Genomic DNA, 16283 nt, shown 5'->3' on the forward strand with positions numbered 1-16283 from the left:
CAACCCCCATATATAGTTCCCACAATCAAAACGCCACTAGGCATCCACTACAAAATATATATTCATACATACATATACATATATGTATTCATAAATACACATCTAATTGCATAGACCTTTAATTAGTTTAAACAACTTAATTATGACATATTCTTCGTTGACTTGAATTTAATCAAAACCCGCAATGATTATATTATATAACTAATATGTTATTATACAGGCCCTTTATGCAAAGGGATCCCCATTTTTTTCAAAAAATGGGGATTAGTTGTGGAGCTCACTTCACATCGAACTTCAACGATCCGAACCGTCTATTTTGTAAGTCTCGATTCATAGATCATTCTTGCAAAAATTCAATTTAATCCGAAACCATTTGCCTATTTAATTATCAAGATAAAATTTCATTGTTTCTTATATAACAAAGTATTCGTTCATTTCTTTGAACCCAATTAGATGTCTTAAACATTTCCGATTTGGCTAATATTTTGTAAGGATGATCTATGAGGTGCAACTTGAAAAATAGACGGTTCAGATCGTTAAAGTTCGATGTAATGTGGACCCTACAATTAATCCCCATTTTTATAAAAAAATGGGGATCCCTTTCCTTAAAGATTTCCTGTTACTATATATCATTCGTGATCATCATGCATGTTAATTAGATAGTGCTGTGTTAAAACTTAAAGAGTATCAGTATAACTACATATAAGTGCTAAATTTTTGTCCCTTCAGTAGACTCTCTTCTGCTTGTAAGGAAGAATGGAGACTCATTCAGTTCAGGAATATGCTCGAGCTGTCACTCTGCCATGGACATGAAAAGACTGAATTGTATTGTTTATGTTTGGGGTAAAGCGGCAGCGTTTGGTCAAGAAATGGATCGATCTGAAAGACTTTTTTCACTGGGAGTGGTTACATAAGTTGGTGTAAAGCGGCAACGTTTCACACCTTCTTGTTTCTTTTGTTGAATAATTCATCCCAATTCCCAAGTACTGTGGTGTGGGTGGTGAACTTGAGGCCCACTTGTTTCATTTCTAGGATTCAACGAGCTAGCCAAGGTGATACAAAATTTTATGAACATTATTCTTCCTTCTTCCAAGTTGCCTCTCTGTCTATCAATAGGGTAAATTTGAACTAAATCCTCTTTTAATTTTAATTTAATTTTATGTTTATCAGGAAATCTTCTTTACAATTTATGTTTGAATATATGAAAGACGGTGAGTGGAGAGTGGTAGACGAATAAGTTTTTTTGTCAAACGAGAGATTTTGTTAGATTAGATACTAGATTAGTCATCGACCGGATTCAAATTCACACCCTCATACAAGAGCTCAACTCCTTTCCATCATTGTGGTAAAGAGCCATTTGCAAACGAAGAAGTTGAATGTTTTATTGTTAGGCCTACGTTAAAACAAGGATAATAATCATGGGACATTATATTCACATACCCCAAATTACTTCTCCCACACTTTTTTAATTTTTTAATATTTTTCTATCAAGTGTTAGTGGTGTGTAGAAAATATTAAAAAATTAAAAAAGTGTGGGAGAAGTAATTTGGGGTGTGTGAATATAATTTCTCTTTTGAGAAATGATAAATACATGCCATTTTTAATTTTTTACACACTCATTTTGAATCTAGTTCATTGATTTCGCTTAATTTATTAAATGCGATGGGCAAAAGTGTGTGAGGAAGCTGAAAAAGTAAAAATTGCCTCCCAATAATTTGAGGGCTGTTGATGCTTAAAAGCCATTCATGAATGTGTTAAGCGTACTTAGCTTACCTCTCTTGATTTTTTGATGGTTTGACTCTCCTCATTCTCTCCCTTGATTCCTTCACATGATTATATGTATACCTTACTTGGTTCTTGTATAAATTTAGAGTCTTCCATGCTATTCATATAAACTTAAACGAGAATTTGACAATTGTTGTTCATGGGATTATCATAAAACACTAACTGCAAACGGACTCCATTAATTTTATAAAAATATTACTTGCATGCACAATGGCGAAGAAATTAGATAAAATAAATTTCGCTATAAGTTCTTAAAAAGTTCTCTATATAGAAGTATATTTATCAAATTCTAGATGAAGATATGCACAATTAGTTCTTTTGAGAATATCCAATAAAAATTAAACAGATATCAAACATCTCTATCATTCTGAATCTCCGTCTACATGTTTATTTATTGTTTTAATATAACAGTATTATCAGATTGATACACAATAGAAATTACTCACATTTTAAAAATGCATAAACTCAGGTGGAAGGTTGGATTGGCTCGAATAACAAAAAGGTCAAAGACAATTAATTTAGAAACACATAAACAAAAATAATTATGCTTACCCAAAAAAAAAAACAAAAATAATTATCGAAGAAAGTTAAGGTTTCACATAAGTAACACAAATAGAGTGATGCAGAGTACTTATAGCTTTTGAATTTCACACATAACAACCTATTTTGATATCATGAAGAAAGTCGAGGTTTCATCATAAAACAAATTGGCAATATGAAAAATAATCAAATTACTTATAAATACATGCAAAGTCTTTTTCTCACGGTGTGGAATTCATACTCTCAACACTTGCATTTACTTATGGGTGCACCTACTTGTCCATCTAATTGTGATTGGTGTATTTTAATCGTACACTTGTTATAATATCAAGCGTTCAATTTCTTCAATCATTTAAGAGATTATCTTTACAAAAATCAATCAAATTGGAGTTAGAAATCCACATATAAAGAACAACTCAACAATTTTGTAACATGTTGCTTTCTTATGATAAATTGTCCATTTACCGACACATACAAACAGCTGATTGGGACCTTCTCCCAATTCTTAGACGTATCTTCGATGTTGGGAGGAGTTTTCATTCATGCTCCTAGTCGTGGATTCCACGATCGGCAAATATGGCGGCGAATTTTGTCGTAAGGAATATTTCACCGGAGATGTGCAGCTTTGGTTGGGTTGTTCAACCTCCAGCTTCGCTAGTTGGCATTCTGAACAAAGATGGTCTTCCCTGTCCTCCTTTGTAATTGGGGATGGGTTGCACTGGTAATAGGGCGACGCTGGTACCTGTTGAGGTGGTGTCTTTCTTGATCCTATTTATCTGTGTCTGGATCTTCTGGGGTTGCGGAGGTTGTTTCTCTACGTGTTGTTTGGCCTTGTGCCTCTCTGTTCTTTGAATCTATCCTTTTACCAAAAAAAAAAAAAACCGTTGTCAATTTGATTGATTTGTTAGCAGTGATGGTCATTAAATGATTAAAAAATAAACAATTTCAATGGTGAAATTTGTATAATTAAAATATGGTAAATCTCATTTTACTATCATCAAGTTTCATAGTTTTTAATATTTAGTACATGAAGTTTTTTTCGTCCCAGAGTCATACCTAAAGTGCTAATTTTGGGACAGTCTCATATATCTGTTAGTCTGCTTGTTAAATTAGTCGTTAACTGATGACGTGACGCTCACTTGGACAATGACTGGACACCACGTGTCAATATAGGGCCCATGTGAATATTAAAATATTTTAAAAAATTAAAAAAATTAAATTTCTGGGCGTTCACCCCCTCCCTCCCTTCTTTTCCCTGCACCCATCCTCCCTGCACACCACCCATTCCCCTCCTTCTCCCTCCCTTCTTTCCTCTGCAATCCACACAGAGCTCTCCTACCCCTCCCTCCAATCCCTAACCCTAACCTCAAAATTTAGAATAAAAAATAATAATAATAATAATAATAATAATTTGGGCATTCACCCCCTCCCCCATTCTCCCTCCCTTCTCTTCCCACACTCATCCTCCCTGCACACCCACCCATTCCCCTCATTCTCCCTCCCTTCTCTCATCTGCAGTCAACACAGATTTATTGTTGGGGAACCCATTTACTACTGTCAAGAAACCCAGAAAGCTCTGCCGCAAACCGACGAAAATACGTCGAGATTTAGGGCTTTGCCCTGAAACCCAAAAAAGCTCCACCACAAACTACCGTAAAGATCAGGTATTTAGCTGCCCTTGTTAAAATCTCCATCTGGGTTCTTGATCTTGGTACTGAATATATTGTTTTCTTTCTCCCTTTTTTGTTCTGAATTTTGAGGTTAGGGTTAGGGATCAGAGGGAGGGGTGGGAGAGCTCCATGTGGATTGCAGAGGAGAGAAGGGAGGGAGAAGGAGGGGAATGGGTGGGTGCAGGGAAGAGAAGGGAGGGAAAATGAGGGAGGGGGTGAATGCCCATAATTTTTTTAATTTTTTTTTTAATATTCATGTGGGGCCTTATATTGACACGTAACGCTTAGTCATTGTCCACGTGAGCACCACGTCATTAGTTAACGGTTAATTTAATAGCCAGACCAACGGATGTATGAGACTGTCTCAAAATTAACACTTTAAGTATGATTCTGGGACGAAAAAAACTTCATGTACCAAATGTTGAAAACCACGAAACTTGAGGATAGTGAACTAAGATTTACCCACTAAAATACATTAATCACAGTGAAGTGCACTCATATGATGAACAAGTAATGTCCAAAAAAACAAACCTACTCTTTTGACCAATCATGTGGTTGAGGTTCCTTGCAAACTACAGTGAGCTGCAACCCATCTGATCATAACCCTCTCACATCCCAATACCTCTGTCTCAACATGTCAATGCAAATGGAACCGGATCCTTTTCATAGGGATTCTAGGAATCTCGTGATTGTGATCGTTTATCGTAAATTTTGCGATTAGAAATTATTTCAAAATTTAAAATTTAAAATTAAATATAAAATACCTAACGAAAACTGACCGTACAATATACGATAAATTATCACTATCGCGATATCCCTATAATCCTTAGGAAAGGAATTCGGCGAGGATCCTTTTAAATTGCAACACACTAGCTATATGATGGAGTGAGAGTCATAGAGAGCTGTAAAGGAGTGAAATCCAAGTCTTCACCCACACATTCATTCACTCACTCCACTTCCTTTCGTTTCAACAACCCAAAAATAAAACACTCAAATTCTCTGCCTTTTCTTTATCTTACCACTTTGCTTCTTCTTCCCTTTCTACAATGTCTTGGGTGCTCTGCCCTCAAACTCACTGAAAACTTAACCAGACTCATCCATGGATTTCGACCTCGAAAACCCACTTGCAATTTCCCATGACTTCCACTCTGAAACACTCACTTCTTTGTTTTCCACTGAATCTGATCACATGGCATCAGAGACTTACTTTCAAAGCCTGAAAGCTCGAGACTTCGACATCTCCATTCGAAGGGAAGCCATCTCTGCCATCTCAGAGGTTTAAATTGTACATTAGTTTAGAATATCGTCTTGTAATATAAAATATAAGCCATAATTTCTTTTTCCTTACTTTATTTTTTTATGGCATTGCAGCTGTGTTGCAACTCTGATGAACTTTTACTGTACCTTGCTGTAAATTATCTGGATCGGTTCTTGTCCTGCCAAGGAATGCTGGTAAAAAACGCACACCATGGTGTTTTGCTTCTTAAAAGATTAACAATTTGGATTATTGGAACCACTTTTCTTGCTTTTGATAACCAAAAATTGTATAATTAACAAATGGGTTTTAAAAGCAAGAAGGGTTCTTCCCAATGCCAATGCATAGAAATTGTTTTCTGGGCTCAAATCTTTTCTATAAGATCTAAATCATGCTTGGTATAACAGAAACCAAAGCCATGGCTCATAAAGCTTCTTGCAATCTCCTGCATTTCTTTAGCTTCCAAGATGATGAAATCAGAATTCTCTCTACATGATGTTCAGGTAAATTAAACTAAACATTTTGATTATTGTGGTGATTAACCCATAATTAATCACTAATTATTCACTTAAATGATGTCTTTTTATACTCTTATCCTACTTTAAGCTAACCTAAACTGAAGGAAGAGAGATTCAAACTCGGGTGGTGGAGGTGTATTTAATGTGGCTACATTCACGTCTGCTAATTTAAATGATGTTAGATTTGATGAGTGTGTTTTTGGTATTTTATAGGGTGATGGAGGCATCATTTTCGACACGCAAACAATTCAAAGGATGGAAGTACTCATATTGGGAGCTCTAAAATGGAGAATGCGTTCCATAACACCCTTCTCATTCATGTCATTTTTCATTTCTTTGTTCAAACTAGAAGACCCGCCATTGCTGCAGGCTCTCAAAGCTAGAGCCACCCAAATCATCTTCAAATCTCAAAAGGGTACTTTACTTCCACAAGATAAATTTTGACATGGAAATAACTTCAGTTTCTGCTAAGGACTTAACAGTTTTTATCAAATCATTATGTTGTTTGCAGATGTTGAGCTTTTAGTGTTCAAGCCATCAATAATCGCGGCCGCTGCTCTCTTCTCTGCTTCTCACGAGTTATTTCCTATGCAATTCTCCTGCTTTAAAAAAGCACTATCCCACTGTTCATATGTAAATAAGGTAAAAAAAAAAAAAAAAAACATTCTTTATACTTACCATTATGAGGTAATTTTCATAGGAAAATACTTTTGCTTCCTATATGTAAAGATTCACTCAAACCAGAGGTTGTCATGTGTGTCGAAACATTTGATTTCTTTTATTTTAGTTAGTTATCTTTGCAATGTTAGACAACAATTTGCCTGTAACAAAGAATGACACATTCATGTAACAAGCCAAATAGGAATCACTTTTACATGAAACTATTCATCTTCAAATGCAAAAAATCATGTTTTTTTCTTCAAATTTTGTGTAGGAAAACATGTTGCAATGCTATAGTGCAATGCAAGGCATTGTGGTTGATGGGTTCGATTCAATGCTAGAGAGGGTGTGTAGCTCGGTCGTCACACCAGCCAATGTGCTAGACCATACTTTTTCAAGCTCGGCAGAAAGTGGAAAAACCAGAGTCACAAGCATTACCACGATGAGAATGGAGAGGGACTTGAAGAGGAGAAAAATTAGTGTACTGTAAAGATCACAGACTCCAAATTTCTCACAAGCATTTCCAAAGTCACAAGCACTGCTGAGACCTGAGACCTTCTCTTTTTCGAGAGGGACACTAGCTTTTAGCTGCGCCAATAAACAAAAAGAGAAATGGGCAAGAAAACAAATAGAAAAAAGATGAGAATAAACCGATGAGAGAGAGAGAGAAAGAGAGAGAGATGAAGTTTTTATCTTATGAACCAAGCCAAACAGAAACACTGCTGTCAGTTACATTATGTTGGGTTGGAGAAGAAATTGAAAAAGAATGGAGGGGTCTTTATTCCTTTTGTTCTATTTCTCTTTTTGTTTTCTTTTGGAATCAAACGAAGACACGACATATATAATAATAACTTTGAATTGTAGGGTTTGAATTGATTTTGTTTTTCAGTTCTCTATGTTTTGGTTTTAGCTTTGTTTTTATTTTTTTTAAAGAGTACGAAATTTCATGCATTGATAAAAGGGCATTATAAATACATATCTTGAAGATTCATCCTTAAAAGGGTCCTTGCAAACTAGATCTAAAAATATTACAATAAAGCATCATTAATCACAAAGCAATGAGTAGACTTCAAGCACTTGTTCGAGCTCATCGGGAACCGCACGATTATAGAGATCAATAAAACTGTTAACCTTCATGTTACAAGGAGACTATGTGAGAACAAAACCTCAAATCATAAATTGAGATAGGGAGTACGATGCCCATAGGTCTATCATATCACCTCATCACCGCCACGATCCCAGAACACCAAATAAAGTAGATCTAGCAAATCAAACAGCTCCACCATTCATACATAGATCCAAAAGAGGTAGCATATCAAAACAAAAATTAAAATCAAGCACTCTCCTATAGAAAGCAATCAAACTAGCAAACTCTCTTATAGAGAAAAATCAAACCAAACTCCAAAAGAATAACTGGAAATTATTAAACAGAAACAAAATAAAAAGAGAAAATCATGTCGCCGCTCCACATCCTCCGGACATCTAAAAGCCATACCACTGCACCAACTAAACCCAAAGTGTCGTACTAACTAAACTCAATCCGACGTAATTCAACATCTTCCATGACTTCCCTCTTCAATCCTATATCGAAGGTGATAACTTGATCCAATACATTACTTGAACCAATACATTGTGTTAACTGTGTGCGTGTGTTAAAAGATGACAACTGTCATGGTGAATACAATATTTCACTGCAGCAATTCAACACCAAATAAAGTAAACGAAAAGTGAGAGGGAAGATAAACGAATGATTTTCAAAAAGATTGTGGCCGACTCCAAAGCCAAAGGCAGGAGCCGGCAACAGAGAATTTTTCCTTTGGTTTTTTCTCTATACGGCTAGGGTTTAAGACTCTTTGTTATTGATAGTGAATTTTAAGTTGTTTTTAGCTTTGTTAGTTTTTGGTATTTTTAAAGTATATCCAGTGAAGTTCATCAATTATACATGCATTTAAGTTTATCGACGATCATAACGATATCTCCACAGCTATGTTATTCGCACATCGAAAAATGTAAGAACATAACAATATATCTTAAGAACATCTTTAATGAAGAGATACAAATTTGAAATGTAAAAAAACCTACATTTACATCTTAATTACATCTTCAGAACAAGTAAATAAGAGTTCTCATTTATTTTTCTCTCCTTAACTAGCGGGGTCCACTTTCTTAAAGATGCAGATGTAAATATATATGGATCTTTTGGCCAAGATGAGCTGTCTTTCTTAACAAACGATATTATCCACATTAATGAGGATGGGATGAGCTCAGCCTCACAATTAGCTAGTAACAATGTGGTTCAAATTCGCCTTTGGCAAGAATCATACTTGCCTTTGGCAAGAATCAAACTTAAGACCTCTCATTTACAAGTGAAGAGGAATACCATTAGACCATAGTACTAAGTGGCAAGATGAGTTTTTAACATCCCATTAAAATTTGAATACTTGGTTACTCAAAGATGAGTGGAAACTCCTACTCAAAATTTCTCAAAATTGTTTAGTGTTAATTTATAGAACTTCCTGTTTATAAACAGAACCATTCATATTATAAATCATCCTATAAAGATTGCATATACAAAAAATCAATTAAAACTAAGGTCGTTTAGTCATCAAACTGTTTAAAAACAAATGAACGAAATTGGTAAAAGCATTACGAATCATCTATGTATTTCCTACAATAAATTGACTAAATGACCTTAGTTTTAATTTATATTTTGTAGAGATGATCTTTACAATGTGATTCATAGTATGAACAATTCTGATCATAAGCACAAAACTCTGTGATTAAAACACTAAGAGTTTTGAGTAGGAGTTCATACTCATCTTTGAGTAGCCGAGTATTATTCTTAAAATTTGGCCATTAGAGAGTTTTCCGACCAATTAAAAAAATGTATCACATTCATTCTAAGGTTGAAGTATCAACAATATTAATAATATATTGGGTTGTTTAGATATAAGCCCTTGTAACTGATGTTGTCTAGACAAAAACCCACCTCATATTAAACATCCAAATAAAATCCAAAATTCAAATAGTTTGCCATGTTGGCAAATAAATGACATATCGTTATAAAATATTTACAACTTATGCCACAATGACCTAAATATGTCAATAAATATTATTATTACTCACCTTTAATTATGCTAGCAATGAGCAATTGAGCTCTTGTTTTAAAACCACGTATTACAAACTATTTACCTATATTTTAAAAATTCACTAATTTACCTACATTCTTTTGATACAAACTAATTGACCTACATTCTTTTGATACAAACTATTTACCTATATTTAAATACATTCTTTTGTTACAAGCTAATTTATCTGCATTTTTGTAGTACATACTAATTTACCAATCTACTTATTAATTTACCTATACAAGTAATACTATCATATTATTACTTATAATATCCAAAGTGATCATATACATTTCTTCTTTACAATATCACACCTATGGGGTAAGTAAATTATTTTTACAGGATTTCTATTCTAAGTGGGTACTAACATATAGATAGGTAAATTATTTTCTATGGAAAGAAAAAAATACAACCATTATTTTGTATAATTTTTTTGACAGAAATTATTTGTCCATGTCTCAATGTAAAACACCATAATATTTTTTTATTTATGTTATATATTGCATGCTAATAAGGTAAGCTAGTTTCACGATAAAACAATTTTTGGTAAAAAAAATTGGAGGAAAAAAAGCCTAATCAAATAATAGGTTAATTGACATTTAATTGCATTGAAAATAATAAAATGTAAAATTTATTATTAATTATAAGTCAAACTTAACCCACGTTACACTCTATGAGGGTATTTTAGGAACACGAGAATTATAAAACTGACATACCAAGCTTGTTAAGGAAATTTGCTTAGTTGGACTCTAGTAAATGGGGTCTATTTATGTCTGAAAAAATAAAGAGGATGGGTTTTAAGCGAGAGAAAATAAGTTTTAAGGGGGAAACTCTCATTTTTAGTAATATAAAAACATATTAACATTTATAAAAGGGAATTTAAAAAAACGCATTATTCCTTTTTCTCAACCGGTACTTGCGGATGTGCGATGCCCTTAATCTGAGGAAGGGGACGAGTTTGGTAGTTAGAAATAAAAGTCTTAGGTTTAAATTTCAGAATAAATAAACGTAGAGTGATGGAGAAATGAATTAGTTTTGAAATCGACATTCAAGAGCTTTGAACTTTAAACCACTTACTTAGAAATGAAGAAGAGTATCACTAGACCGTAGTACTAAGTGACAAACAAATTTGAATCTTAGTAATTTTAACATAACCATGCATCATTTGCCCCTGGCCCGGCTTTTGGAAAGTAAAAAGTATAAATTGATGGTGATTTGTTAAGTATAAACAGTTTTGTTTTCATTTTTGTTTTGAGATTATGTAGTTATTGAAGCATAATTAGTGGCAGTGGAAAAACTTAATCATGTGATCTCAAGGATGGATGGGAGCCGTTTGATGGTCCCCCTCGAATGAGATTTCTTCATCAAAGATATCCAGACCAACTTTTGGAGATCTCTGCTTGTGTACCTGGAAGGTGATGGAAACTGCACAGAAGAAAATTGGACCACTGGGAGAGATGCATCCAATATGTACCGTAGAATAAAGATAACTTACCACATAAAATCTAAAAATATAAATAAATATAAATATTTGTGAATCGAATTTCCCGGAAATTATTAGACTCGACACCGAATTTAATCAAATTAATTACTATTTCTGCTACAGACTTAAATTATTTATGTAATTAGATAAATGAATGATGATCATTTAATCATGACCGTTCATCGTACATTGTGCGATTAATTTTCGTTAAATACTTTTTGTATTTAATTTTAAATAAAAAAGTTCAAAATAATTTATGATCACACGATGTACGATAAACGGTTAGAATGTGAAGATCCTTAAAACTCCCGCAATTTGAATCTGAATAAGATCTAGATCCTAGATAAATTACAGTCTTGACATCTTTTGTATGAGATTTGTATAAGCATTTTTAAAGACTAAGACACTAGATTATGACACAAATGAATCATAATCATTGTTTATGCTTGGGAGCGTGTCGTACCCCAAAGAAAGAAAGAAAGAAAAAAAGAAAAAAGAAAAAAAAAACAGAAAAGACCCAAAAGATTTGAACTTGGTTTCTTGGTTTTGGTGATAAGAAAAGAAAATGATATTATTACCTTGTCATTTAACATTTTAATAATGCTTATAAAAATGTGGAGTGCTTGTTGTGATATAGAATAAGATAATTTTATAAGAAAAGTTTTTGTTATCATCTGCAAATTCGATTTGAGTGATTTAAATAAGAAAAAAAATTAGTTTCCGGTCTAATTATTAATGTTTATTAACTGAGACTTTATTAATTTTTAGATTTTAATCGAAGTTCCTACTGTTAATGCATTAAGGAATTTACATGTTAGTTACATAATTTTTTAAAATAAATATTTGTAACTGATATAGGGTTTTAATACTCACACATTTATTAAATTTCTAATTGATTTTCAAAACTTAAAAAAAAAAAAATTGTACCCATTAATGTTTTAGAATAGATTTTCAATTTTTTAGTCATTCATATAATTTTTTTTAATTTTTTAGTCTTAAACGTACCTATTTTTAAATATACAAATTTGTCACATGTAAAATATACCTTATTTTAGTATAAAATGTACTCATTTTTCTAATATAAAATCTATTCAATTTTTTCTAATCCATTTTTTAATTTTATATGGGTAGATCTTTTTTTGTTGATTTGAGAATTGATCTATGTCAAGTTTAATCGAAGAAATTTACTGATATTATTAAGCCTAATAATTTTTTTTTTTTGTGGTTTTGAAGAATTTACCCATGTTTTGGCACGATAATGTTTTGGTTAATTTTGATGAATATAACTATGTTTATATGTGTGTGTGTGTGTGTGTGCGCGCGCGTGTGTGTGTACAATAACGGAGAGTTCATTTATTCCCATCAATTATAGATTTTATTTAAAATCTCATTAATATAAATAACTAAAGATTTTAAAATTTTAATTTAAAAATACAATAACCTACATAGAAATACAATACATTATTACATTAACGTCAGAGACTTCGATAAAAAAATGAAGCCAACAATTTTTTTTGGTCAATAAACATTGATATCTACGGCCACATCCAAAGTGTCCCTTAAATTAATAAGTATAATCTTATAGTTTTGGGTTCAATCCTTTAAAATTTGCAATGATAAAAAAAAAAAAAAAATCCTAGTACTATCACTCTACAACTTTTTACTACATGACATTAAGTAAAAGTGATACGAAATTTAGAAAAATGTTTTCTTTAAATAATAATTATTATGGGAAGGAAATGGTTCAAACTATTACAATTATTTAAGGGATAGGGAGTTTCGAACCCATGACGCATGTGATAATCCAAGACTCTATCCACTAGGATATTGGATCAATAAAAGCCCTTCTCTCTTCTTAGATTTTCTTTTTGGACAAGCAATAGAATATGTACATTAAACTAGGGAGAAGAAAATTCAAACATGGTACCTCGGGTGTAAGGGTGAAATATAAGTTGGATAAAGCTAGGGCTATACATGACTAGATACACTTTGAGTTTGATTCATATTCGGTTTGTGTTTGGCTTTTTCGAGCTCGGGCTTAGTTCCTAAATGGTATAAGTTGAGCTAGAATAAAATATTAGATTCGTTAGAAAAATAGTGAAGCTTGAGCATTAGTACGTTTTTATGAAATAACTCTAGTTGAGCTCAAATTCGGTTTATTCGTTAAAGCTTGACTCATAAGGGTACGACATTTTAATCTTATAATTAAAATGAAACATGTCATAAAAAATCAAGTTCAACTATTATATTAACTTACTTAAATCCAAAGTATTATTGATAAATCTCTCAATTAATTATATACATATATCATTAGAACATATCCTATTATATATGTTCCTTTGTTTGTTTGTATTTTTAGTATTTTTAAATTTTCATTTAAGTCGGATCAAACTTATGTTCGAGCACGTTTCAAAAACAATATAAGCTCAGCCAACCATAAGCTCCAACCTAATCCACGTACAAGCCAAGCAAAGCTGAGTTCAAGTTTGAAAAAAAAGATCCTTTGAGCGGAGCTTGAGCACAACTAGCTTTATTTGCGCTCGAGCCGATCTTGAACTCGAGCAAGATCACTTTGATACTCGGCTTGTCGCGGCTTATTTACATCTCTAGTTAAATAAGGAGTTGATTTTCTTTACTTCTCCCTAAATTTTTAAGAGCTCATTTAGATACTCTTACTTTCTTTGTTTGAGTATTAAACCCATGATCGATTAAGTTGTGTGGTGAATTCTGACATTGAAGTAGTTGGTCATCTGTCCTATACTCCGTATATCAGAGGATCATGTTTCAAGTTTGACCGATTCAATACCATTGATAAATAAACTAAAACAAATTAAACCCAATTGGTTAATTGATGTTATATATGTTGTCTACCTATCATATAATACGAAATTATGGTATAGAAGGTACTTCTTCAAATTCCGTTTTGACTTGGAAGAGAAGTGGGTGGAAGTGGTTAACTGCAGTAGTGTTTTAGAACAGAGAGAGAGAGAGAGAGTACTGGGCCACTTTCACATCCTCTGGATCCCTGCGTGGACCATAGCAGAATAATGTCATAATTTCTTTGGTGGTCAGTACTGCTACATGCCATTTTTCCTTTCCTGTTTTGTAAGTATTTTCCACTTCGACTGTGCCAAATTCATTGAGCTGGAAATAATGATATAATATAAATACGCATGGAATGCCAACTGATGAACTATCAGGATAGTACATATGGCCATAAAGAACTTGCATGATTCTAAATTGCTTAATTAGTTTTGCCTCAACTGGTTTGTCATGCGGTACTCAATCTTAATTTTGTTGGACGAGATTTGGAGTTATAAATTTTATGAACAAGTTTTACAACTGCAAACCGGTTAACTTTTACGTTGAACTATTCACGTAGGACCGAACATTATATGTGTCTGGGTAGCCAACCACACAGAGAAATAAATATCGGAAGAAAATTGCAGAAGTGTAATTAAGTAGGGTTGAGAGAAGCTTATCATGGTTCAGTAGTTGTCTTATTTTCTGGGTTTTTTCTGTGACAATACAAAGAGTGGCAGTTAAATTGTGGATCCCCTGCAGAAAGTCACATGGATTCCAAGAGGTTTCTTATGAAGGTGACAATTATAAGCATCCGAAACTTTATTAATGTAAGGGTGGCTCATTGTCTCCCCTTGGGGTAATAACAGAAAGTGCCAGAGGTAGATAGCTTTGAACACTCAATGCCACGTACTCACAATTTCTTACCATGCCAGCGAAGGTGGCGCATTGTCTCTCCTATAATAGTCCTAGGCATTTGATAATGGAGGGAAGACCTCAACTGCCTTCCATCTTTTTTTATGGTTTGCTTGTGACCAGTTACTAGCTACATTTATATGTTATATAGATGTACAAACAATACTAGATTTGGATTTGGATTTGGATAATTACATTACATTGAATATGATTTGAGCCAATAACTTACCAGCAATAGCCTACATGTTGGATATAAGTCAACAATCTGTGATAATTTATATATGCTAATAAATAATAAATGCAATAGAAACTAACAAAATATAAACTAGAATATGAATTATAAAACAGACAACTTGAAGATCGAGGCTTGCGTACCGCAATGTCCTTGAAACAGAAATTTCGTCCCTACTCTGTGCTTGTAGTTCTACGGACGTCTGCTTCACCAGGATTCAACGATCAAGTTAAAATTCCAGCACCGGAAAATTTAACTTCTGGCGAATCCTGGTGAAGCAGACGTCCGTAGAACTACAAGCACAGAGTAGGGACGAAATTTCTGTTTCAAGGACATTGCGGTACGCAAGCCTCGATCTTCAAGTTGTCTGTTTTATAATTCATATTCTAGTTTATATTTTGTTAGTTTCTATTGCATTTATTATTTATTAGCATATATAAATTATCACAGATTGTTGACTTATATCCAACAATCTTGAAACAGAAATTTATGGATCAACAATCTGTAAATGTGAATGGCGCTGTGCCAAAGTACTCAGAAAAGCCTGAGAAGTTCAAAGGTTTGAACTTCAAGAGATGGCAACAGAAGATGTTGTTCTTCCTGACAACAATGAATCTCGCTCATGTTGTTAAGGAAGAAGCTCCGAAGTCTAATGAGAATCCAATGACGAGAGAGACTGTCATGGCAATTGAAGCTTGGAATCATTCCGAGTTTTGTTGCAGAAACTATATCCTGAATAGTTTGGATGACAATCTCTACGACATTTATTCTCTGTGCAAGACAGCGAATGAGTTGTGGGAATCCCTGGAGAAAAAGTATAAGATTGATGATGCCGGTTCAAAGAAATTTGTTATCGGTAAGTTTCTCAAATATACAATGGTGGATTCAAAATCTGTTGTATCTCAGGTCGAAGAAATCCAGAAGTTGATCTATGAACTGCATTCTGAGGGATGCGAGATCAATGAGCATTTCCAAGTTGGGGCGATAATCGAGAAATTGCCAACTTCCTGGAATGACTTCAAAATTTATCTCAAGCACAAGCGTCGTGAGATGAATATGGAGGATTTGATTCTGAGGCTACGTGTGGAAGAAGACCACAGAAAGGCAGACCGTTCTGGAGGGTTTGCAGCCATTGAAGCCAATGCGAATTATGTTGAGGGAGGAAACTCCAAGGCTAAGCCGAAAAAGAATAAGGCTCCTGCTCCGAAAACCAAGCAGTTTGTGCAATCTGCCCTTGCTCCTAAAGGCAAGAATCTGAAGAAGATTAAGGGCGCCTGCTATGTGTGTGGCAAATC

At 33.6% G+C, this 16283-nt stretch overlaps 1 pseudogene; it reads left to right on the plus strand.

The window, feature by feature from the left end:
* Nucleotides 1-4868: 4868 nt before the first annotated feature.
* On the plus strand, nt 4869-7300 carry LOC126609874 (putative cyclin-D6-1; annotated as a pseudogene).
* Nucleotides 7301-16283: the final 8983 nt, after the last annotated feature.

Source organism: Malus sylvestris, chromosome 17, assembly GCF_916048215.2.
Source record: "Malus sylvestris chromosome 17, drMalSylv7.2, whole genome shotgun sequence".
Classification (NCBI taxonomy): domain Eukaryota; kingdom Viridiplantae; phylum Streptophyta; class Magnoliopsida; order Rosales; family Rosaceae; genus Malus; species Malus sylvestris.